The sequence below is a fragment of the Harmonia axyridis genome, chromosome 5, assembly GCF_914767665.1.
Source record: "Harmonia axyridis chromosome 5, icHarAxyr1.1, whole genome shotgun sequence".
In the NCBI taxonomy this organism is placed as follows: Eukaryota; Metazoa; Arthropoda; class Insecta; order Coleoptera; family Coccinellidae; genus Harmonia; species Harmonia axyridis.
This window is the reverse complement of record NC_059505.1, coordinates 30,052,819-30,079,547: the sequence shown is the minus strand read 5'-3', so window position 1 is coordinate 30,079,547 and position 26,729 is coordinate 30,052,819. Positions and strand designations below refer to the sequence as shown.

Here is a 26,729-nt window from a genome sequence, read left to right as displayed (position 1 = left end):
ACGTTTGGTGACCGCCTTATTTCACGTTTTGGACCTGTGAATTAGCCTCCAAGATCTTGTGATTTAACACCGCTAGACTACTTTCTGTGTTACTATGTGGAGTCATTGGTCTATGCGGATAAGCCACAACCCCTTGACCATTTGGAAGACAACATTCGCCGTGTTATTGACGATATACGGCCACAAATGTTGAAAAAAGTCATCGAAAATTGGACGTCCAGATTGTACTACATCCGAGCCAGCCGTGGCGGTCATATGCCAGAAATCATATTTAAAATGTAATGCCACAAGATTATCTTGCGGATAAATAAAATTCATGTCAATCGAATAATCCATCGTTGTTTCATTGCAATTTAAAGTTCTATAGCTCTAAAAAAAACATCCTTTACCTAACTCCTGCACCTTGATGTAAGTTCACAATAAAATTTATGCTGAGTATTAGGTTCATCAATATAAAAAGTTATATGTGATCTGGATATGAGTCGAGGAACATTCAAACATAATATTTACGAAAGAAAGATTGTCGAATCAATCCGACGTAAATTATTGTTCAAAGGAAGACAAAATCATTAATTTCGCGGACCTTTCTGAGCGAAATGAAATTGAACACATTCAAGAGAAATATTTGAAACAGCTTGACTATCATGTTGAAATCATACCTCACCAACAATTACTTGATAGAATTCAGGATGCTGCAAACCTAAAGAGGAACGACACATATCTGATCAGCCAGGTACTGGAACTTCAGTTCATTGATGGCGGCGATGATGACATTTCAAGCAATTTTAAGTGTTGAGTATGGTTGTTATGAAGATCATGATTCAAACATTTGTCTGAGTTCAAAAGATTTAATCTCTAACCAAAAACGAATTGGACACATGTCAATAAGGAAAAAAAGTTCGAAATTAGTGCATTTATTATCTGTCAAAGTTTACCATGCACCTCAGCGTAATAAACATAGATAAAGAGAGCATATTATGTCATTTTCAGTAAGCAAATTTTGTCCCCAACATCAAATTTGAGCGCGCGGTAATGAAAACATATCAGTGATAGGATATTTTACTCTATTCGCGAGTTTCCCCACAAGGAACGCACTTCTTATGTTCCATAGTGAATCAACGTTTCATATTAACTCAAAATATATTGAAATCAAAACTTAAATATATCAGAAATTTAGAAAAAAATTTTCAAGCGCGCCAAACGACGTGAAACAACCGTTTACACTGAAAGAGCAACAGTTGCAAAACCTCAGATTTCAGCAGGTAGATACAAAAAGTAATAAATTTCTACTTATTATAAATTCTGAATTCGATAATTAGAAAAAATATCGAATTCCAAATATTCAAATTTACGTATTTAATCGGGAATCCCTCAAATAAATATATTTCATTCAATAAAATATAAATTTATAACGATATAGTAAAATTTTGGAATTAAAAATAAATCACAATGCGACAACGTAATCTAACCATGTTGAGGACATGTAAAAATTGCGTATACTTCCTCTATCTATGTTTATAACTCTGTGCCATAAACCTAGCAGAAATCCCTGTATAAAACGAAACAATCGGAACAACTCCAGTTCAATGTGACCAAATAGCGTAAACTATTCGATCCCTTTCCTCAATCACATTCCACAAAACAGGAAATAACTATCCACGCAATCCCTTGAGGAAATACTTCACTGCAATCCCGAAATACTCCAACGGTCAAAAACCAACACCACCCAACAATAAATCCCCTCAAACGAATAGATCCCCCGCGTCCAGATCACCATTGATCAATTCATCGAAACCAATATATATTTGCCCGGCCAAAGTGGCCTCAACAACCCTTACAAATCCCCCGATCAACACCGATTCCACCAGGAAAATTTACGGTCTAACCCCCCATACCCGAAATCCGATACTTCGCCGAAGTCGCAACCGTCAAGAAAAACAAGAAGCGGTTCAGGTGAAACCCGCCTCTGTGCTTCCCACATCAATCACATACATTTTATCGAGACGGCGAGTTCTGATTCGAAATCTGATACGGGGAAATTCGGATGCCTGTTGAAAGTCGGTGAAAAAGTACGCTTTCCGTGCAGTTTCACGATTGGGAAATGCAACTGTGTTGATCGGGAATTTTATGGATGTCTCAAAAGTTATTCCGTCAATTCAGATTTGATAAGTTGGTGAATTTTGATGTGGGAAGTAAGGGTGGCGGTGGTGGAGCTGAAGGTTGTTATTTGATTTTATCGTCAAGGTTGCTGTGTCATATTTTTCTAGTTTTGTTATTGGCAAGTTATACGAGTCAACAGAAAATTTATGGGTTGGTTTGATTAGAAGATATCCGTTCGTTTGTTGAAATTTCTCATGGAATTTCTATTCCTTACCTATTCACTATACCTACCAACTCTTGCTGCAGTCATCAAATACTATATAGCAAGATTAACTAATTTCAATGTTATCAACTTGTTCGAGTTAGAACAACAGATATATCATTCTTAAAACCACAAGTACAAGTACCTACTTTTAAAAGGGGTCTATACCGTTTCAAACATCTTCTTCTTGATAGTGCCAATCCGTTATCGGATATTGGAGACCATTCTGGCTATTGTGACCTTATTCACTGCTGCACGAAACAGTCCAATTGTTGTTTCCGAGAACCAGACCCTCAAATTTCTGAGCCACGAAATTCTCCTCCTGCCGGGACCTCTCTTTCCCTCAACTTTGCCCTGCAGTATTAGCTGGAGAAGGCCGTATCTTTGTTCATTCCGCATGATGTGGCCCAAGTACTCCAGTTTCCTCCTCTTCACGGTGTCAACAATTTCAGTTTTCTTGTTGACTAATATTAGCACCCTCTCATTGGTCATGTGCTCTGTTCAACTGATTCGGAGTATTCTTCTGTAGAGCCACATCTCGAATGCTTCAAGCCTCTTACACGAAGCTTCAGTAAGCGTCCATGACTCCACCCCATACAGAAGCACAGGAAAGACATAGCACTTCAGAAGTCGTATTTTGGTCTTCTTGTTCAGGTCGTGATTCGTGAAAAGTTTTTAATTTTAATGAAAGCTGCTCTTGCCTTTTCAATTCTACAGCGGATTTCCCTCGAATGATCCCATTCATCATTCAGCGCAGTGCCGAGGTACGAAATTGTTTTGACTCTCTCTACCATTCTGTTGTCGATGTAAAGTTGTCCTTGTAATGTGAAATTTTTGCTGACTATCATGAACTTCGTCTTTTTGGTGTTAATGGATATACCAAACTCCTGACTTATCCGGACCAATCTGTTCACAAGCCCTTGCAGATCCGAGAGATTATCGCAAAATAATACGGTGTCATCTGCGTATCTTATATTATTCAGTTTTCTTCCGTTCACACTGATACCACTCGAAACGTCACGAAGCGCAGTACTGAGAATCTCTTCGGCATATACAAACATCACTTCAAAAATTTGTAAGATTTATATAAGGTTTTCTCTATTATTCTAAGAGTTCGTCATTGCAAAAAGTCCTTTTTTATTATTTTTTTCGGAACAGAAAATGGAGAATCGGAGGAATTTTTTATTGAAGAAGAAATATCTGCATGATATAACTTTCCGAACAAACATTTTTTTTTTATGGATTTTCACATAAAAACTCGCATAAAAATATTATACACGAAGTCTTGTCAAAGGCTGAAAATGAGGTTCTTTCAAAATTGAAAACTAACACGCAAAAACATATTTTGTATTGTTGAATGTGGTAGAAAAGGACGGTAAATCAGAGGAATGTTTCAGATTGCTCTATTCATCCAGAAAAGTGATGCGATATCAAAAACGCTGAGGAGAGAGTAGTTAAACTTTGGTAGATCATAAGAATGCCACGTGATATAAGCCCCTCTTAACTAAGTAGCAAAAAAGATTGGGAAAAGGAGTCCACAATCCCAGTTATTAAAAAGAATACCATCAAATGGTACACCGATGGTTCCAAAACCACGACGGGGACTGCCGCTGGAGTATTCGGGACTGGTACCAAATGCTCAATATCACTATGCCGCTGTCTAAGTATCTTTCAGGCAGACATACTTGCAATTGAAAGAATTATAGAAATTAACCTAGCAAGAAACTTGTGATATAGCGATACATTCTGATAGTCCGGCTGCAATCAAAGCACTGCGCTCACATAATCATCGATTCTAATGTGGTATTGGAGTGCCGAAGAAAACTCAATGAAATAGGCAAGAATAACAAGGTATTTTTAATCTGGGTTCCCGACCATTCGGGAATTAAAGGAAATGAAGAGGCCAACACACTTGCCACAAAAAAAGCACAAACTCCTTTCATCAGCCCGGAACCTTTATGTGGCATAGTCAATGAACCTTCAAGAAAGAGTTTCAGGAGAAGAAAGAAACCGAAAGAGAAATACTCTGGCAGAATCTTCCTGGTTTGGATCACTCCAAGAAGTTTCTTCGAAACTTTGAATCTACGAGATCCAAGAAGTATCTGGAGTAAAAAGATGCTACACCTCCTCACTGGATCTTCACAGGGCATTGTCGCCTCAGGAAACACATCATGAGAATGGGTCTAATAAAAATGACGAGTGCAGATTCTGTGGGGAGGAGGAAGAAACTCCGGATCCCCTGGTGACGGAATGCCTCGCCATCGCTAGCCAACGCAAAACCGGCTTTGGACACGAAACTTGTAGAAGTGAGGAATTAGTCTTCTTGAAGAAATCACGTTATGGAGAGAATAGCTCTGATGGGGGCACAATAAACCATAGGGTCGCAATGAAACGGAACTTCCTTAATTGAATCTAATCTAATCTAAGCCGCTCTTAATGCACAGAAAAATTTAAAAGATTTCACCGAATATTGCTTACTGTTGTACAGGGTGGGCAAATAAGCGAGGTAAGCGGCTATATCTCAGGATCCACTCATCGTAGAGACTTGAGGTAAAAAATTTTACCTCTAAAGTGAACAAGGGAACACACTGGAAATTATTTTGAAGTTCATACCTCTACCGCTAGGTGGCGTAATAGCTACCGTCGAGTAGAAAAATGAATTTTACTCGAAAATGTTTCATATGAAGTTGAGGAAAAAATATCATAACAGTAATCCTTGGAAAATTCTCTATCTTTTTAAATTGTCACTTTCGATTTAACGACATCAAATAAGGGTAGGTGAAAGGGAGAAATCTGACTGATTGAAACGCCTGTAACTACAGTTTGGCTCAACATTTTTGAGCAAGCTAGATCTCGTCTGAAAGATAATATCTTATTTATTGAGGACAAAATATAGTCATGATATATTTGTTTTTGCTGCTTTCGATAGGGGGCGCTAAGTCAGAAGTTCATTGTTTTGTTCATTTTACTCCGAAATTTCAAATGTAATGATAGGATTTTCTTAACAGAAACAGAAATTCTATCAAATTTACATGAAAAAACCTGAAGGTCGCAAAGCGATAATTTCAGGCGTTCTGAAGTTATGGCCGAAAGAAGATACTCTTCAACTGATGCACGGCGAAAAACCAAATTGTGTCTTTAAGTTCTTACAGAAACCGAAATCAAATTTGTATGAAAAAATCAAAAGGTCGCAAAGCGATAGCTTCAGGCGTTCTGGAGTTATGGCCGAAAAAAGAGTTTCTTCATCTGATGCACTGAAAAACTAAATTGTCTCTTCTTTCGGCCATAACTCCAGAACACCTGAAGATATCGCTTTGCGACTTTTTGGTTTTTTCATACAAATTTGATGGGATTTCTGTTTCTGTAAGAACTTGAAGACAATATTCGGTTTTTCGCAGTGCATCAGCTTCTTTCGGCCATAACTTCAGAACGCCTGAAATTATCGCTTTGCAACCTGCAGGTTTTTTCATGTAAATTTGATAGAATTTCTGTTTCTGTTAAGAAAATCCTATCATTACATTTGAAATTTCGGAGTAAAATGAACAAAACAATGAACTTCTGACTCAGCGCCCTCTATCGAAAGCAGCGAAAACAAATATATCATGAGTATATTTTGTCCTCAATCAACAAGATATTATCTTTCAGACGAGATCTAGTTTGCTCAAAAATGTTGAGCCGAACTGAAGTTACAGGCGTTTCAATCAGTCAGATTTCTCCCTTTCACCTACCCTTATTTGATGTCGTAAAATCGAAAGTGACAATTTAAAAAGATAGAGAATTTTCCAAGGATTACTGCGATGATATTTTTTCTTCAACTTCATATAAGACATTTTCGAGTAAAATTCATTTTTCTACTCGACGGTAGCTGTTACGCCCCCTAGCGGTAGAGGTATGAACTTCAAAACAATTTCCAGAGTGTTCTCTTGTTCACTTTAGTGGTAAAATTTTTTACCGCAAGTCTCTACGAAGAGTGGATCCTGAGATATAGCCGCTTACCTCGCTTATTTGCCCACCCTGTACAAACTAATTTTTCCTGCAACTGCTATGAAAAGTAGCGTATTCTTCATAGCTTACTCAATTTCAAATCTATGTATGGCTCATACTGTGGAAAATATTATTTTTCACGGCACTTTGCCCACACCTCGCTTGAAAGACCAATGAAATTAGGCTTTTGAGTTATATGGAAACGGAATAAATTAGCTCATACTGTCAACGAAAGGCCATTTTGATTTAAATCAAGTCCAACACTTGAATTAATGAAATTTGTGCAGTTGTAGGGAAAGTAAAATGTGCAACATGTGGAGAAAGTCCTTTTCTCGCTCGTGTGTTTGCGACAATCGCCTTTCAGGCTCGTGCCAGAAACTTCCACACTCGCGAGAAAAGTTGGACTTTCCCCACTTGTTGCACAATATACTATGATCGCTAACTTAGGTACCTAAGTCTATATTTTTTATTCAAAGTTTGTTCTTCTGGAGTTTCTCAAATAAACTCACGAGAACAGATGATGTGAATGAGTGGATAAAAATCCATTTCGAAACACTGAGATTGTGATAAATGGCACAAAGTAGAAATACATACTAGGGATGTATCACTTATTCAGTGATATTGATAAATGAGAAAAATAATCCCTTTATGGAATTCTGCAGACACAAGTTCACACAATGAGTAATTTGGGAAAGAATATGTGGAATGCACAATTCTAAAGTTGAAATATTGATACCATGATTACAGTAAAGAGCGAAGTTGAATAGTGGTCACATTTCAACTTTTTACCCGATTTGTTATAAGTTTTATTTTCCGAGTAAACACACATTGGTCTTTTAAATGCCACGTTACAAACTGTTAATGCGCCCCTATCGCCAAATTCGTTACTCCTAATTCCAACTCGTTTCTCAATGTCTCCTCGATTTCCTGGTCTGCATTATCCAAGGAAAGAATTAATTGATTGCCGACAGCACCTCCTACCGATTTTTTGTCGCAATAACTCATCGAGCAAGAGACCCTAGAAATGTACAGAAAACACCAGAAGTTAATTATCGCGTTTCAGGGGATGAAACTCTCTCTCATTAGAGCGGAATTCCATGAGTTATGAGACGAATTTGTCTCCAGGCATTACCACTAGTGGTAATTACCCTCTTGAGATACAGAATTGCATATAAATTGTGAATTTTTGGCCTTGACGTACCTGGGTGAGGTTGGATGTTTTTGGTTTTAAGGCGATATGGCGTTGCCTGGAGTCTGTTGTGGTTGGTGGGAGATGCCTAAGGTAGTCACAACTTGTTTGTCGAATGCCAGAAACGTTAACGTGAAGTTATTAGGGTTGTCCTGGAAGTTTAAGGGTTAGGGATCACCTGAGCGGGAGCAAATAGGGTATGATGAAGTTGTTTCGGAACAATGTTTTTCGGCATTAAATTTTGACATTTTTATGATGTACATCAGAATGGTCTTAGTGGCAATTTATGTATTCTGTTAGTTCCACCAACTACAGGGTGATTCAACGCGATGGACTATTAGGATTTTATTCAACACTAATCACAATTTTGTGCTGAAAATTTGCGTATTGAGACAATGATCTTTCTCCCTGAAATATTTTCAGATCTCTACAACTTCCGGTTATACCGGTAACAGATTACTACTTCCTCATTTCAAATGGCACACGCAGTATATTATTGCATTATTAGATAGCTTTTTTGATGACAATTTCAGCTATATCCCATACCTTGAGTAAAAACTCAACGGTTCATGAGTTAATGGGATACTGGTGTCGACGAGAACTCATATTCTTTTGAATAAATCAGCAGAAAAAGTTTCTTTGAGAAAACCTCCATTATTTTCGATTCTGCAAATACGTAATACCATAAACCTGTTCGCGGTTTGGACGAAAAATGTACAGGATGTTTAAAAAGAGATCATGAACTTGAACAACTCAAATTCAATAGAACTCAAGATTTTCAAATCAGAAAAAAAAAAACAATTTAACACTTTTCTAAAGACCCGTGAATATAAATACGGCTCGAAGGACCAATTATGTTACGGATCAATCCAAATTCTATTTAAAAGTTATTATAGTGGACTGTATTAAGTATGAAATTGTTAATTGTATTGCTCCGCCACACAAGGTTGTGAATTACCCGATACAAAAGAAATGAAATTCGCTTTATTTCTGAGATTTGAGAGGAAATACCAGCCGGAACAGTCAGCAATAAGAAGGAAAATTCTAACAGGAGAGGGACTCACCTGGTCTCCGTTGATTCTCTGACTTTCCACCTTTCAAACTTAAACTAAACAATCTTCTTCACTTAACTAGCGATGTGTCCTCTCACGTAGCTGTTAACGAACTTAAAAACTAATTAAGTTTTTGTGCGAAACTGCGATTTTTTTCTTATTTAGGATTAGCGAAGAACCATTCAAAATGACAGTGCGTAACGTCCGTTGTGGATGCGGTAAACCAAGTGTGCTAAAATTGTGGAGGGGATGGGAAAGTCATGATCTGAGAAAGGATTTCAATATGGAGATAATTCCTCTCAAATCCTCGTGCTCCGTCAATTCAAAAACAACCCGCGAAAATTCTATTCAATATCGAACACCTAAATTTTTTTTATTTCAGTCGATTCTATTTGAAAAAATTGTGGAGTTACTTAAGCAAACTCTATACCTTAAATGAGAAAAAAACCGCAATTTCTCACTGTGTGGAGTAATCTGTGACTTCCGGAAAACACAGAAAGAAACTAAACTTCGATGTTTGGATGAATAAATTCTACATTACATGACTTAAAACTAATTTTTCGTTGGATTTGTTGAGGAATCTATAAACCAATTTAATTTTCAATTTCAAATAATTCATTACAATTCTCTAAATGACAAATTCAGTTATCGAAACATCGAAATTCAGTTTCTTTCTGTGTTTTCTGATACTCACAGTTTACTTCACGCAGTTAATTACGGTTTACCTCATTTCCAGTTCTTCCTCGATAACTCTTGAAGTATCAATTCTAGGTATAAGGTTTGCTTAGGTAACCCTCACTCTTTTTATTACGTAGAATCTACTGGAATCTTTGATGAATTTCAAATTTTTTTCAATTTCATGATCTTCTAATAAACACCCTGTACTTTTTTTGTCCAAACCGCGAAGGGGTTTATATAACTACGTTTTTGCAGAATCGAAAATAATGAAGGTTTCTTAGAAAAAAAACTTTTTTCGGCAACCGTCCGGGAAGTGCTCACTTCCCGGACTCTTTTTCTCTGAGAAAGTATCATTTCCCGGCCTAGTCCGGAAAAAAATCACGTCGTTCGTGTCATTGTGAATATGAATCTTGGTAGGTATATTCTTAATAAATGCAGTTGATCATTACCATACCAATCGAGATAACGGCTGATAGTTCATATGAAATTAGTTGTCAAAGATTTGCATGTTTTTTCGAAATCGCAATAAAATATGGAAAGCAGCAGCGATAGTGTTATTCTATACGGTTGCCGAAAAAATATTGTACGCAACACGCCCGGAAATGGTTTTTTTTGGATTCACAAACTTCCAATTCGTCTATTCGTCCAAAAAAAACCTATTTTCCGGACTTGTTACGTAAATTACTATTTCTGCAGAAGAATAAAAAAATATTGTGAGTCCTCATCGCCAACATTTTTTTTCATAAGAATCTCATTAACTCATGAATCGTTGAGTTTTCACCCAAGGTATGGCATATTGCTAAAATTGTGATAAAAAAACCATCTGATGATGCAATAATATTCTAGGTGTGCCATTTGAAGTAAGGAAATAGTAGGTAGTCTATTCACGATATAACCGGAAGTTATAGTTATCTCGAAATATTTCATGTACTGGTTTTAATTCAAATAAAATTTATTATTATTAATATTATTTTCTCAAAATTGGACTAAGAAATTCAGATTGTTTTGCACCATCTTTTCTATAGCGCATAATATATTCGAAGTCACCTTATCAGTACAGTACACTGAAAAATTTTAACATTGTTAGAAGAAACCCATTGACGAATAAATCACAATGTAAGAGGAAGCATAGGCATATGTCGAAATACCGACTTCAATGCGTATTTTCCGTGCGAGAATATCATTTTCTGAGACATTCGGATAAAAAAAATATAATTTTTTTGCCGTGATCAATTCCTAATAATATCTGGTAAAGAATACCAAAGAAGGGTATCATCAGAGTTATGGAGAGTTATATCGAGAATATCTCCGTGAAATCCATAAATTCATTCTGGAACAATGCCATTGTAATGATACCAATGTGGTATTCCATTAGCACGATGGGTGCATAATCTTCTTCATTGTTATCCAATTTCCACCTCGGAATATCTAACTGGCGCCAGTCCATTATCTTTGGCCGGGACTCTCCCTCCAGTATTTCGTGTATATGAAGGATCAGTTTCCGGCAAAGGCCCCAATTATCCAAGGGGATATTTTGTGGAATGGAATATTCCATGATAAAACAGTAAATTTTTTCCATTTTTGAATATTTCCGAACAAAAATACTGTTGTTCAATTTTTAGTAATTATTCACGTTTTATTATGATTGCACTCCCCAATTGGAGTAGTAAAATTGGATTAAAATTCAAAGGATTAAAACTGAAGGGTGTTTTTTTTCGAGGTATATAACTTTAAGTTGGCATTACTGTTCAAGATGGCGACCGATTTAATAGCTGTCAAGTGATTTATTCCTCAGTTTGGTTTGGTTTGGAAATTCATCATGAATAGACTCACGCCTGAACAACGCTTGCAAATAGTGCAATTTCATTTCGAAAATAATGGTTATGTGCGGAATACGTATCGCGCGCTATGTCCATTTTATTTTGTTTAGCGATGAAGCGCACTTTTAGTTGAATGGCTACGTCAACAAACAAAGCTGCCGCATTTAGAGTGAAGCTTATCCTCAAGTGTATGTCGAAACACCGTTACATCCAGAAAAACTGACTGTTTGGTGCGCTTTATGGAATCATTGGTCCGTACTTTTTCGAAAACGTTGATGGCCAGAAGGTTACAGTCAATGGTGATCAGTATAGAGCCATGATTACTAAATTTTTCATTCCTGAATTGAACAACCATGATGTGCAGGAGCTGTGGTTCCAACAAGACGGCACAACATGTCACACAGCTCGTGCCACAATCGATTTATTGAAAGACACGTTTGGTTACCGCCTTATTTCACGTTTTAGACCTGTGAATTGGCCTTCAAGATCTTGTGATTCAACACCGCTAGACTACTTTCTGTGGGGCTATGTAAAGTCATTGGTCTATGTGGATAAGCCACAAACCCTTGACCATTTGGAAGACAACATTCGCCGTGTTATTGCCGATATACGGCCACAAATGTTGGAAAAAGTCATCGAAAATTGGACGTCCAGATTGGACTACATCCGAGCCAGCCGTGGCGGTCATATGCCAGAAATCATATTTAAAATGTAATGCCACAAAATTATCTTGCAGATAAATAAAATTCATGTCAATCCAATAATCCATCGTTGTTTTATTGCAATTTAAAGTTCTATAGTTTTAAAAAAAACACCCTTCATTATAATGCTTTCAGATGGCTTTCAATTGAACATTTCAGGAAAAAAATTCATCAGACACACTTAAACTTAACACAGATATTTTTCAATGTTTTTCAACTAAATGCCATCTGAAAGCGTTATAATACACTACGTCAGTTTTTGTACTTTCATTTTTCATTAAAGAAAAAAATCGAAAAATGAATTTTCATAGATTTTCGTGGAAAGTATTTGATTTGTACTCGATTATCTCGAAAATAGTAGAATTTTGAAAATGTCCAATAAGAGCTCTTAAAATTTCAAAAGAGGTATTTTGAAGGCAGAATTTTCTATTTCATATTGAAGCGTTCGTTCTCTGAACAAATTTTTCAATTATTTCGTGAAAATGTCTGTAATTTTCGAATTTTGTGCCGGGAATTTTCTAAAAATGATAAGTTTAGACATACTGGTGACGAATTTGGAATCAAATATCAAAATGTTCTGACGTGAACATGATAAATCTAAAACGAAAATAGCTCGAAACTTGAAATATTCAAAATAGGTTGCGATCTAGAAGGCCTCGCGTGAGTTCGTTAATTGGCATATTTCAACATGGATTTCCGTACAAATGTTTTTCCGAAATTCATGAACGCATCTGATAGTTATGCTTCAGAATTAAATATCTATTATGTGCTCGTAGAAAACTATTAGAATATAATTTACGATAGAAATGAAATTATCAATTCGGTTTTAAGAATATTAATACAGCAAATTAAAGGTTTCATTTGAAATAACAGCATGAAAGCGAATAGAACACAATTCAATTGAGTAAATCTGACATTATCGTTAAATCGTTTAAGATTCCATGACATTGAATAATGAGGAGAACTCAAATTAAAAACATTAGGCGACTGCATTCTTACAATCTCAATGAATCTTGTTAGGTTGGAAAAGCAGAAATGTGCCTGGAATATATCAGTTTGTGTAACATCGTCCATTAACATAAAGAATGCTCGTTAAAAGGTATCATTAACGATCGATATTTCCTACATTAAACAGATTAATTAATAAGAGGATCGAGGAAAATAGTTATTCGAGAGAATTACCTATAAATGAGAGCAATTCAGGATCGAGATATTTCTGAGGGAGTTTAAAGTTTCAAAAGCGTTTTACATGTGCATAACGAGCCCTCATAAATGTGTCTATAACTTCGAAAATATTCGTCTGATTGACATAAAATTTTGAGTGTGTATGCTCGAATATATGTATATTCAGAAAATACAAAAAAAACGATTTTTTAAAAATTACAAATGTATGTAGGCGAGCTCAGTTTAAATTCCCGACTAGTTCTGTTCCATACATACTAACATTAACAATTAATAGAAATATGAATAAACTAATCTGGGCATATACAGAAAACAGGCCCATAAAAGTGAAAAGTACTACTATTGGTTATTCATTCACCTCATTCTGTTTTTCGAAATTGTTTTATCATCTCTCACAACTTACTTTATTTCATAACTAGATGGTTCTTTGATTTTTTCTTGTTTTAGTCATTAAACACCTTATATGCACCAACATTGAGTCCTCCTCTCACTCCAGATCTCAATCTGCTGGATCACGACAGTTCACCATTGCTTAATTTGAGCTCGAACTCTTATGATCTTCTGCAAAATGCAGATGCTGATCAGTTATCTCTTGAGATTGAGAAAGAAAGGTAAAATAGTAATTTTTTTTGTAACTAATACTTTAAGAATGGTTTTTAGTTGCTGTAAATGATTCACGTTGTTTGCGGGATGAAAAAAATGGGTAAATACTCGTATACAGAGTTGAATAATGTTTTCTTGTTTTGACACACTATAATCAACATTCAAAGAAGAATTGATGTTTGAATGGGAGCATTAACTATCAGTTTCCTGTATTCGTGTATACTGTATAGTAAGTAGTCTCGCTACTATTTGAATGTAAATTAAAATTTTCAAGATGTTATTTCAACTTCTGTTGAAAAGAATACTGAAAAATTTGATCCAATTCCGCCAATTTGAAGGAAAGTAAATACTAGGTTGAAAAGAAGTTTCAATATGTTTCTTTTTCTCTATTTTTCAATGCGATTAAGTGAGTAAAGGATAGCTTTTGTACGATATCATTTCTGAAGAATTAATTGGAAAAATTGTGTTTTACTAATTGATTTATAACTTATTAATTTTGTAGGATCTTGTATGACTTGAAACTACAACGACGTTTTTTGGTTCATTCAATTCTCTTATGACCTTTTTTTTCACAAGCAAATCCTGACAAGGTACGTTCATATAAGTCAATGACATATGAGCAGATTCTCAGAATATACTACATTTGCCCTTTTCAAAAAAAAAAGTATATGGAGAATCTTAATATTGAAAAATCCAATGAAACAATTATAAAACAATTCAAGCTATTCAAACAAATAGAAATAAAGCACAACTTAAATCAAATTTGATTCTTTCAACGTCCCCAAAAATAACTCAAATCTGTTCATGAAATTATAATTAAAATTATAAAATGATATCAGAAAAGTCTAGTAATATTTATGTATTAATCAAAGATATCTAATTGGGTGTTTTCACTACAATTACATATCTAATATCAATTGAATTTTTATTTGGCCTTCAATTTGATAAGGGCATTGTAAAATATTAACTGTGAGAACTATTTCGAAATGAAAATTGCTTGACTTTTCTTATAACAGCTCTTTTCAAAATATCTGACAATATATATGCCGTCAATGGTGGCACGAATATTGGCCTTCAAGGTTTCAAGAGTTGCTAGCATGTCAACATAATCCAATGACTTCACATATCCCATAAAAAATAATTAAGAGGCGTTAAGTCGCACGAACGACAGTTAACAGCCACCTAATTTTGTAAATGAATTGAAGGTTAAGCTCCCTATATGGCCAATTATGTTTAGCTTAAAATGGCAAGATTTATTTTTTCAATATAAATTCTCACAATTTGAAAGCGTTATTCTAGCGTTAAGGGATTCATGATGAATTGCTAAACCCTCAGAGTAATAAACATAGATAGAGGGAGTATATATGCCATTTTCAGTAAGCAAATTTTGTCCCCAACATGAACTATCAAATTTGAAATGAAGCGCGCGGAAATGAAAACATATCAATTCGCGAGTTTCTCCACGAAGAACACACTTCTTTTGTCCCTTAGTGAATCAACGTTTATAACAGAAATTCAGAAAACAAACTTAAGCGCGCCAAACGACGTGAACCAACCGATGACACTAAGAGAGTGAAAGTTGCCAAACCTTGGATTTCAGCAGGTAGATACAGAAAATGATAAATATTCTTCTTAATATCAATTTAACATTTAAAAAAAATATCGGATTCCAAATATTCAAATTCAGATATTTCATCGGGAATCACTGAAATCAATATATGTCATTCAATATAAAACATTCATAACGATATAGTAAAATTGTGGATTTGAAAATATATCACAATCCGATAGCGTAACCTAACCATGTTGGGGACATATAAAAATTGCGTATACTTTCTCTATGTATGTTGAATACTCTCTGTCCAAACATTACTCAACAGAAATTTCAACACAGATTGACATTCTCAACTGTCAAACCATAGACATCAACCATCGAAACTCGCATTTAAAAACCATCAATTTATTAATCTTTTCCATTATTTCTGAAGTTTGAAAATTAAAAATTAAGGAATGCGACTATCAATTTTGGAAATAGTCAATTGAAAGTAACTGGATATAATGAAATGAATACTAGACAATCAGTTCTCTGAATCTCTTAAATTCTGAGTTTCTGAAGGGTGTTTTTTTAGAGCTATAGAACTTTAAATTGCAATAAAACAACGATGAATTATTTGATTGCCATGAATTTTATTTATCCGCAAGATAATCTTGTGGCCATTACATTTTAAATATGATTTCTGGCATATGACCGCCACGGCTGGCTCGGATGTAGTCCAATCTGGACGTCCAATTTTCGATGACTTTTTCCAACATTTGTGGCCGTATATCGGCAATAACACGGCGAATGTTGTCTTCCAAATGGTCAAGGGTTTGTGGCTTATCCGCATAGACTTGTGGCGGCTTCTCATAAAGCTCCACATAGCAACAATATATACACAGCATTCGGTAGCCTAGACGTTAAGAGGTAGACTCGCGCACCGAGATACGACAAAGGTCCCGGGTTCGAATCCCGGCGGCTCCCGGTAATAATAAATTCCCCAAGCGTCTGTGACACGGCACACACAATTATACCAAAGTCACACTGATGAGTCCGGTGTGTGTGCCAGGGACGAAACGCATAAGTAGGCATACGTGAAATCCTACATTGGTGACCCCGACGTGATGGCGGAAAACTGCGGCGTTGGAGCGCAGAGGCGACTCACTGCCCCGCTCAACGTTACGGCTACTGGGGTGTCCATCGGACACTAGAGCCGATGGCACGCCGAGCCTCGTGCTTCCGTCGTCACAGCATGCAAGCCCGACGTGATGGGAATGGCCATCTTAACGATGTGTCCTGGAAAGCAGAAGGTCGATGCATAGCTCCCATTTATCTGCAATTTCCAACGAAACTCTAGACGCCCATTCCCATGACGTGCAATACGTGCTCCTTGGTCTGCCGCGGTATGCCGGACGTGAATAGGCGGCATTCCCCGTCCGTACGATGCCGCGAGGTGCAGCTCTGATTAGGCGGCAATCACCCGGCTGCACCGATGACCTCGTAACACGCATAAGTTTCGTTCCTCCGTCACTGGGGAGGGAGTCATGTGGCGGCTTCTCATAAAGCTCCACATAGCAACAATATATACACAGCATTCGGTAGCCTAGACGTTAAGAGGTAGACTCGCGCACCGAGATACGACAAAGGTCCCGGGTTCGAATCCCGGCGGCTCCCGGTAATAATAAATTCCCCAAGCGTCTGTGACACGGCACACACAATTATACCAAAGTCACACTGATGAGTCCGGTGTGTGTGCCAGGGACGAAACGCATAAGTAGGCATACGTGAAATCCTACAGACTAATAACTTTACATAGCCCCACAGAAAGTAGTCTAGCGGTGTTAAATCACAAGATCTTGGAGGCCAATTCTCAGGTTCAAAACATTGAATAAGGCGGTCACCAAACGTGTCTTTCAATAAATCGATTGTGGCACGAGCTGTGTGACATGTAGCACCGTCTTGTGGAAACCCCAGCTCCTGGACATCATGGTTGTTCAATTCAGGAATGAAAAAGTTAGTTATCATGGCTCTATACCGATCACCATTGGCTGTAACGTTCTGGCCATCATCGTCTTTGAAGAAGTACGGACCAATGATTCCACCAGCCCATAAAGCGCACCAAACAGTCAGTTTTTCTGGATGTTACGGTGTTTCGACATACACTTGAGGATTAGCTTCACTCCAAATGCGGCTGTTTCGTTTGTTAACGAAACCATTCAACCAGAAGTGCGCTTCATCGCTTATGGGTGTAGTATTCCGCACAGAACCATTATTTTCGAAATAAAATGGCACTATTTGCAAGCGTTGTTCAGGCGTTGGTCTACTCATGATGAATTGCCAAACCAAACTGAGAATAAATCACTTTACAGCTGTTAAATCGGTCGCCATCTTAAACAGTAATGCAAACTCAAAGTTATATACCTCGAAAAAAAAACAACCGTTAGTAGACTTCAAAAGAGGCCTAATTAGAGTCAGGAAGGAAAATATCGATGCAAAACTACGACAGTCGTTCAAAACACATCGGAACAAAACGAACGTCGATACAATAAATCTATTTGACGTTCGATTGATACTCAACGCATTTCTAAAAGTCCACCAAGCTGTGTATCTCCGACAGTGTAATAAACATTTCAATCAGATAACGATTCGAACATAAGTTATTCGCTGATTTCAATTTAGATAAAGCATTTCGAATGCCATCAGGATGGATCTATTACTGAACCCTTTGTCATCGTCCAAAGCGGGATGAATTTTTTTTTTCAGACGCGAACAAGGGCGAATTTTTGGTCTCCGCAATCCCGCTATCACCAGAGAGATTGAAAAAAAATCCGTTGATCTGTTGAATATTCATGGAAGTTGATTTTTACGATTTTACGCGGACAGCGACGAGTTTAAGCTTGGAATATTTTTTGAGTCGGTTTTGTAGTCGAATAATGTCAGATGTAGTTTTCCGAAGTTTTAGGTTCGAATATTATGCCGTAAAATTAGATCGTCATGTGGATATTTTATTTTCTGTACAGAGTTGCGCGACCAAGGAACAGGGCGTAGAAATGGGAGGTGTACTGGGGATTATAACCTCCCCCCAGATTAACAAAATATAAAATTTCAGAATTCTCACAAAGACAAAAAACGACGAATATTTTTCCATAAAATGACCCAATAATTATTTTATTTCCCTTTGAAATGAACACGACAGTAAATGATCGAACCCTTTTACGGTTTATGAGTTCATTATCGCTTTCAAGATGAGTACTTGTCCGAGGTTTAGTATTTTCAATAATGTATCCGCTTTGTCGGCGTCGCCCCTTATATGCCATTTTTGATTATTGCATTCGTCATCCGGTATACACTTACCGTTGTTTTCGGATCTTTTCATCATTTTCGTCACAACATTCCAAGTGATCTCAATTGACCATGAAGATCTTGTAATTTAACACTTCCAGAACTTTTTCCTTAGAACCACGTGAACGATAACCTCTACTCCAATGCTCCACAATCGCTTCAAGATCTCAAAGAAGGAATTCGTGGAGTTATCGGGAACATACAGACCCAAATGTGCGAATAGGTTAAGGCAAACTTCATGAAAAGAATATGGTACTGCAACCATAGCCTTGGCGGCTATAGGGGTGACATTATTTACCATCGTTAATGACAATCTTTCTTTCTACAATGAAACAAACATCCATTGATTTCTCATGAAAAATAGCGTTTTTTTCAATCAGAAGCAAACTTCTTATTGGTAAACCCTGTAGTTTCCTCGAAAAATTGTTGTCAGAAGTGATAAATGACATTCTGTTGAAAGTATGACGTAATTCTAAGTCATCATGTTTTGTCGTAGTGTTCACATCTTATTTTTATGATGCGCCCATAAACACCGTCCATATCCGTAGCTGAGATTGGTTATTAATAATAATAATATTAATAATGTTTATTCATCTCTAAAATACAAAATCTCAATAGATTCATGAAGACAGAGAACCCGGAGAAATAAACATACAGAAACTCAAAAAGCTCAAGAGAGCTTTTCTTCGAGAAATTTCTGCCTAATGATCCCCAATACCCTAAGGTATTCTCTTTATACAAGAACTGAAATTATTCCCAATGTGTCTAGTATAATTTCTCCAATTTCCTTCTATTGTCTTATTGGGAGACTTTTCTTCCTTCTGCATGTCACTTCTTTCTTTTATTTGGTTCTTTGAAAGAACTCTGTCTTTCTTATTGGGATTCGTTTTATCTTTCTCAATTCCTTATTATCATGCTCTTTTAACGTCTCTATTGTCTTATTTCTTTGCTTATTAACTATATCCTCAATAGTCAATTTTTAATTCTTCTCTAATTTGTAGGTTGCCATGTGTGCCATGGTGCATCAACCGCTGTGTTGATTATTGTATTCAGTGTATTTCACAACTGATCTTTTTTATTGTCTTTCGTATTACACCAGGTTACTCCCGTATACGTGATGATTGGTATTAGCACTATTTTTATTATCTTCAGCTTGTTTTTGAGGAAAGTTTACTATTTGGGTTGAGCAGCAAGTAGTGCCCCCCTTGCAATTGCCTTGTCTTTTTTCCTTTTCTTCAATCTGTTTGCTCAAGTTCGCTTTTTCATCTAGAATTACTTCCAGTTATTTTGTTTCCTCTTTCATTATATCGTCTGATTTTCTATTTTGAAAATTTCCTGATTTTACTTTCTCTACTGTTGTTCCTCCGAAGTATATTGCAACTGTTTTTGTCTTATTCCCTTCGAATCTCCATTTATTGAAGTATACCATCAGTTTCTCTGGGTCTATCTGGTAATTGTGCCGTAGAACACTTCGGTTTATGTCCTAAGTGCGGCCGAACTTTCGATAATTGCACAGCCTTTGACGACATCTCTCGGCCTAGCTAAGAGTAACCACAATGACTTCTTTGCAGGTTAATTGACTATTTATATATCCTGTCATAAGTTGGTGCATTTTCACATTGATCACTCGAATTATTCCACGGGACACACTAATGAATGAACCATCGCATAAAATTCCCACCATTTTTTCTCCCTCGACCGATTTCCAAAGGCGCGAATAATCCCAAAGGCAATCCCGTTCCTCTATCCGATATAGAGGGCGTGGAATCCGTCGGCCCATAAATGTTTTCTCCATAAATACACCGCTCATACTCATATACCGAGATTGCGGACCGGTCCAGAGCCGCAAAAAAGTCCAACAAATTCCCATCAATTTTCGTCCGTTCCAGCAGTTATCGAAAGTGAACGCAGCCGCCTAAATCAAACATGTCCGGAGCAGCAAAATATAATGTGGAGTAAATTGAACAAATAACCTACAAGGGTTTTACTGCCTTTCTGCGAATCCCGGCTCAGCCAGGCAGAACTGAGCTGTCAGGATCGAGCTTTCCATTGTTTTCGGCGGTGGAATTTCGGGGATCGGACAGCCTGAAAAACGAGATGAGCTTTCCATATCTGACGATGTCCATTTGGGCGGGGCGCCAATTATACACGGGGTGATTAAGGTTGAATTTCAATCATTTACAAGATTAATTTAATTCATTGTTCATGAATCAAACTATATTTGATATACTGATATTGTAACCAGAGGTGAATATTCGTAGATATTCAATGCCAGAGTGCAGTTGAAGCCCTAAATGATTTCAAGAAACATCTTACATATCTTGTCTTACTGAAAGAGTGTTTTTTTAAGAGATATAGAACTTTAAATTGCAATAAAACAACGATGGATTAATCGATTGACATTTATTTTATTTATCCGCAAGATAATCTTGTGGCATTACATTTTAAATTTTATTTCTGGCATATGACCGCCACGGCTTGCTCGGATGTAGTCTAATCTGGACGTCCAATTTTCGATGACTTTTTTCAACATTTGTGGCCGTATATCGGCAATAACACGGTGAATGTTGTCTTCCAAATGGTCAAGGGTTTGTGGCTTATCCGCATAGACCAATGACTTTACATATCCCCACAGAAAGTAGTCTAGCGGTGTTGAATCACAAGATCATTGAGGCCAAAAACAGGTTCGAAACGTTAAATTAGACGGTCACCAAAAGTGTCTTTCAATGAATCGATTGCGACAAGAGCTGTGTGACATGTTTCGCCATCTGGTTATTCAATTCAGGAATGACAAAGTTAGCAATCATGGCTTTATACCGATCACCATTGACTGTTACGTTCTGGCCATCATCGTTTTTGAAGTAGGACGGACCAATGATTCCACCAGCCCATAAAGCGCACCAAACAGTCAGTTTTTCTGGATGTAACGGTGTTTCGACATACACTTGAGTATTTGCTTCACTCCAAATGCGGCAGTTTTGTTTGTTGACGTAGCCATTCAACCAGAAGTGCCCTTCATCGCTAAACAAAATAAAATGGAAGTAGTGCGTGATACGTATTCCGCACAGAACCAATATTTTCGAAATGAAATTGCACTATTTGCAAGCGTTGTTCAGGCGTGAGTCTATTTACAATGAATTGCCAAACCAAACTGAAAATAAATCACTTGACAGCTGTTAAATCGGTCGCCATCTTGAACAGTAATGCCAACTTAAAGTTTTATACCTCGAAAAAAAACACCCGTTATAATAGAAATTTTTTCGGGGCGGTCGCTGGCCAAACTGCCACCCTAGGCAGTGACCTAATTCGCCACCCTAACAGAATATATCTCAGTAGAATGCTAGAAATTAATATATGAAATTAATTTCACGGCTCATCAGTCAATTTTTCAATTCTGAAAAAAGTATCTCCTCGAGCGGGACTCGAACCCGCACCGCCAAATCACTAGTCCAGTGCTCTAACCACTAAGCCATCGAGAAAATTAATATTGGATAATCGGGCTCCAAGGTTCGCTCTAGCGTTTGTACCACCCTGGCAAAATACAAGTCGGCACCCTTGCGGTTTAAGAGTTTTGTACTAAGCAAAAGAGGTTTTGTATTGGTTAATTTGTATTCATAGATTTAGTATGAAAAACTTTAAACTTTTTTATAAAAATTATTTTTGGAAAAAAATGTATTTCAAGTCTAATTATTTATTATGAATTCAAACTCAAATCGAATAGATGATTTAGGAAACGTGGAATTTAATAAACAATAAACGTGCTCAATTGAACTCAAATGAATAAATGATGTATAAAAAAAGTATATAAATTGAATTCAGGTTTTATATTCTTCTGCTGAGTTTCGACTTGAAACTGTCGAACATTTCGTTCTTTTTCTTTGATATGATTAAATAAAACAACCTGATGACGCAGGTAAACCATTATTTTTTATTGAAATAGATGTTGCAGGCATTCTCGATACTGAGATGTTCAAGATTAGTGAATTTGATAATCCAGATCTCGCAGAAAATGTGAATAATGCCGCCCTACATTATTTGTCGCCACTCTAGAGCGGGCCCTGCAGTTTCAGGTTCTTCTGCTCAGTTTTGAAATATTTTTTTTTAAGATTATCGAGTAGAAAATCGGATTATGCGAATGAACTATCATTTCAAATTTGATAGGCTTACGTTCACCAGCAGTTAATTTGATATAAAAATAAAGAATGTTATAATATAATGGATTTTGGTATGAAATAATAAAAAATTTTATATCTCTTGCGAAGGATCAGATGGAAATTGTGAAATAGAATTGTTTCTCGTGTATTTTGAATTCTATTCTGAAGAATTAACATTCTGATCGGAGAATTGAAAAGAAAATAATCCAGAAGTCGCCCCAAGTGGCAATAAAATTCAGCAACGTTTAGCAAATTGAACGCCGACAAGCCTGATGAGTGCATGTGATTATTTAGCGTCAATAACTTGCAAACACCACTATGAGGGGATAACACGACATGTGTATATTTATAAACATACATAAAGCGGCACCTTTGATGTTTTTTTATTTTGATTGACTTTGTCGATATTCTTTTCTGTTGTTGCTGATCGAATTGAATCTCATTCGTTATTTCAAATTTCTACACATGTAGTTTTTGTTGATCAATCTTGAAATGCGGCGCTTGAATTTTGCCGCCCTAATAGGCGACCGCTCACCCTGCCTCCCCCCTAGCAACGGCCCTGTTTGCCAAGAATTACAAAGGAATACATTCTAAAAAAAGTTGAATAATGAGACGAAATGAACTGTAAGTTAAATTCGATGAGATGGAGTGAATGTTTTTTAAAAGTTTATGATGGAAAAGATTTGGAATTGTTGACGAAAAATACTCAGAAGAGGAATGTGGAAAAATTCAAGTAATTTAAGGAGGAACCTTAAACAAAATGTAAAAAATCTATTGCATTTGATTCTATTGGATAAACAAATGCTGGAACATCATGAAATGCCATTCGGATATCGAGACAGAAATATACAAAAGTTAAACTTCAAGAAAACGTTGACTAGATTTCTATTCCTATTTTAATTAGGAGTCGAAGAGTTAAGATCCTGAAATCATTAAATAGAGCGAAAAAATAATTCCATCCCATCTTGATAATGTATTTTCGAATTTCATAGAACACGAACAGTTCTAGAAATAATGTAATCGAAATATCGAGATTCATGAAAATACCCCTCTTAAAACGAATATATGTTTGTAGATTCGGTAAATTCCTAGATAAATTTTTATTACCTGATATTTATTTTATGTAATTCAAGCCAAGGATATTGCCAATATCCATGAGGGATACATAAAACAAGTTTTATCATTCCCTACGTTGCAGAGTCTCTTCGAATCATTTTTCGAGAGTATATGCAGATATCGATCTCTCATCATCCCTCAAATATAAACAGCCATCACTTCCCTGCAGAATTACCTTCATATATGACCGTGTCATACGAATCATATTTCACAGATGCAATATGATATGCGCCTAGCGTATATTTCAGTTTCATCCAGGCAGATGGAAATACATTTTTCAACTGGGTATGTCATACTGTACGAGTATTGCACAAATAATCATCAAAGTAGAGTTGGATCAATTGAATTTAGATTTATTTTCAATCTAGAGAAGTTTCAAACTGTCAAGATATGTTAGACTGGAAAACAAGAACATGGTACTCTTTACATTAATATTTCGCCCCATAAGTCCAGAAAAATATAACCATCGAGAATGATACATGTATTTCAACGCTTCTCTAACTTTTCAATACCCTTTCTGTAGAATGATCAATCTCAGCTTTCGAGATGGGGTTAAACCTACGCAATTACTTCTTCGTTAGATCCAAATTTCTGTTCCTCGAGCACCTTTTATCCGTTGCTGTTGTTGTTGATGGAGCTTCTTCAGACTATCACTTGTTTCGATCAATGGCTCACGAACAGACTGGCTAGCATCTTCGGTCTTATGGAGAAGTGAGAAATTAGATCGATTCGTGGATCGCTTCAAAAGATTACCATTTTTCAACGTGGGATTCTTGTGCTGCCCGAAAGATGGGAGAAAGAAGTGGCCAGCAATGGAATCAGCGATTGAATCATAAATGTATAATCAGTTTTTCACAATAAAGAATTTGCGGTAGCAAAGTTGTACGCCTATGTAATTATTAATTAAATTATTAATTTTCAAGCATTACGTAAAAATTTAAACGAAAACATGAAAAATTTGAGTTCGTCCAGAAGGCCAATAAAATTTTCCCAAATATTTTCAATCTGTTATAAAACTATACCTATTTCAAATAATTCGAGTGAACAATTTTTTTTCACCCCTCAAAAGAATTTAAACGTATTCAAGGTCCAATTCAAGCCAAGAAAACACTATCACTTCTAATCATAGAATCTAGCGCATTGGAGAAACTAGAGATTCAATTTTTATTTTTTGTCAGGGAAAAACTCTCTTTTTTTCTGTGATATTTATCTTCACAATGAATATTGAATATTCAAATTTTGTCTAATTTTTATTGAATCGTTAGCAATTTCAAGAGATCTACCACTGTCAAGGACGCCAAAGCGATCTTATGCGCCCAGGATCTTGAAAGACCTTTAACTGATCTACTATAAAGTTTGATTGTAATATTCAATACGTCAGACATTTAAATTCGATATAAAAAAATTGCTGAGAAAAAAATATTTAGTATCTTTCAGATAATTTACTAAATTTATTCATGGTCCTGATCTACCAACATGAAATAATACACTATAGTTGATTTGTTCTTCTGAAAAAATTGGGTGTTTTGTCAATATTATGCTGAAATTTTTATTGTTCTGAAAATATGTTCACATAAATCTTGAGTACCTTATTTTTCCTCTGAATAAAAATTTTCAACTGGATGACATCAGTTGTTTTGGAATTATAGAGTCGATTTTACCCATTTAACCGTGGTACCTACCAAAAAACTTCGAAAATCCAAATTTCTCCGTTCAAAGCCAACAAATCACTTAGGCTTAAAATTTTAAAAATTCAGATATCACCACTAAATTATTTAGCACCCTGTTCAAATGATTTTTTTTCGAAAATTTACTCACTTCATTTATGGTTTTAATAACGCGATATGCATTTATATATTTTCCGGAACAATCATGACATTTTTGTCAATATTCTCCTTAAAATATTGCTGCTCTGAAAACTTGTTTACATTAATCTTGAGTAGGATACTCTTTCTATAGAAACAAAATTTCAACTAGATCGTATTGAAACTATTGAGTTGATTTTGCCCATTAATGAACTGTAGCATTCAAGATCTAAACCTACCCAAAAAACTTCAAATATTTAGATTCCTTCAATCGAGAGTTATCACGATCACCGCCGGGCACCAGAATTGAATTTGAAATCAGACAAATCTAATTGTTTCAAACTAATCAGGCTTGAAATTCTAAAGATGCAGTCATTGTCACTAAACGATTTAGCGCCCTGTTCAGGAAACGAGCGCTCAAAATGAAAACTTTTTCTGAAGACGAGTTGACTATTCATATTCTTCGAACTATTTTTGCCACAGCAATGCAGAATTAATTCCAATCAAATAATTTAAGGCATGGGCAAAAAATTAATATTCAAAAAATCAACCTTTTTTTTTTGGATCGATCGCATTTTTTTCATTAGTTTTTTTATTTTTTCTCTTCAGATATTTCGAATTCAGAAATTAATTCATCATTATGATAAAAGAGCAAAAAATTTTCTCCGAAAAAAAATTTTTTTTTACCTGCATCCCATCTCGATAATCCATCATCAACTTATCCTCGATGGTCAACCTTACCACACAACCGCATGTCTCACCCCTCGCTCCTTCAAGTTCCAAAACAAACCTTCCCGAACAACTCTCCCACGACGTCCATTCAAAATCCTCCACACCGTATCTCGCAAAAAAAAAGTTTCGGCAGTCACCGCAAACTTCAGGACCGCGACTACGGATCTGCCGCTGGCGATTGTCGGATGTCACGAGGACCTGGCCGTGAACGACTGGAGAGTGGCAACCCGCAGTGCTCCTCGGAGATAAGAGGATGCGGCGCACGCGCTCAGGGGCGCCCTACCCAACGTCCGTCGCGTCGGGAGAGCAACAGCGTGACGTCCTTTGGAGAGTTCTGTTCTTGGGCCGATGAAAAATTCAGCAGGTCTGATATGGGACGGGAGCAATTCGAATGTCGAGAAGTTTCGGTCCATGAGATGGCCTTCTTGAATCCGAATGATTATATGGCCCGGGCAACGTATGTCAGTTGCAT

At 36.4% G+C, this 26,729-nt stretch overlaps 1 protein-coding gene across 2 annotated transcripts in view; it reads right to left on the bottom strand.

Annotated features, from left to right (window-relative positions):
• LOC123681329 (5-hydroxytryptamine receptor-like) overlaps positions 1–26,458 on the bottom strand; it is a 303,761-nt gene extending 277,303 nt beyond the window's left edge. For both annotated transcript variants that reach the window (XM_045619668.1, XM_045619669.1), the window contains exon 1: positions 26,213–26,458. The gene's annotated coding sequence lies outside the window, so the exon portion shown is untranslated. The remainder of the gene's footprint in view (positions 1–26,212) is intronic.
• Between the last annotated feature and the right edge of the window lie 271 nt (positions 26,459–26,729).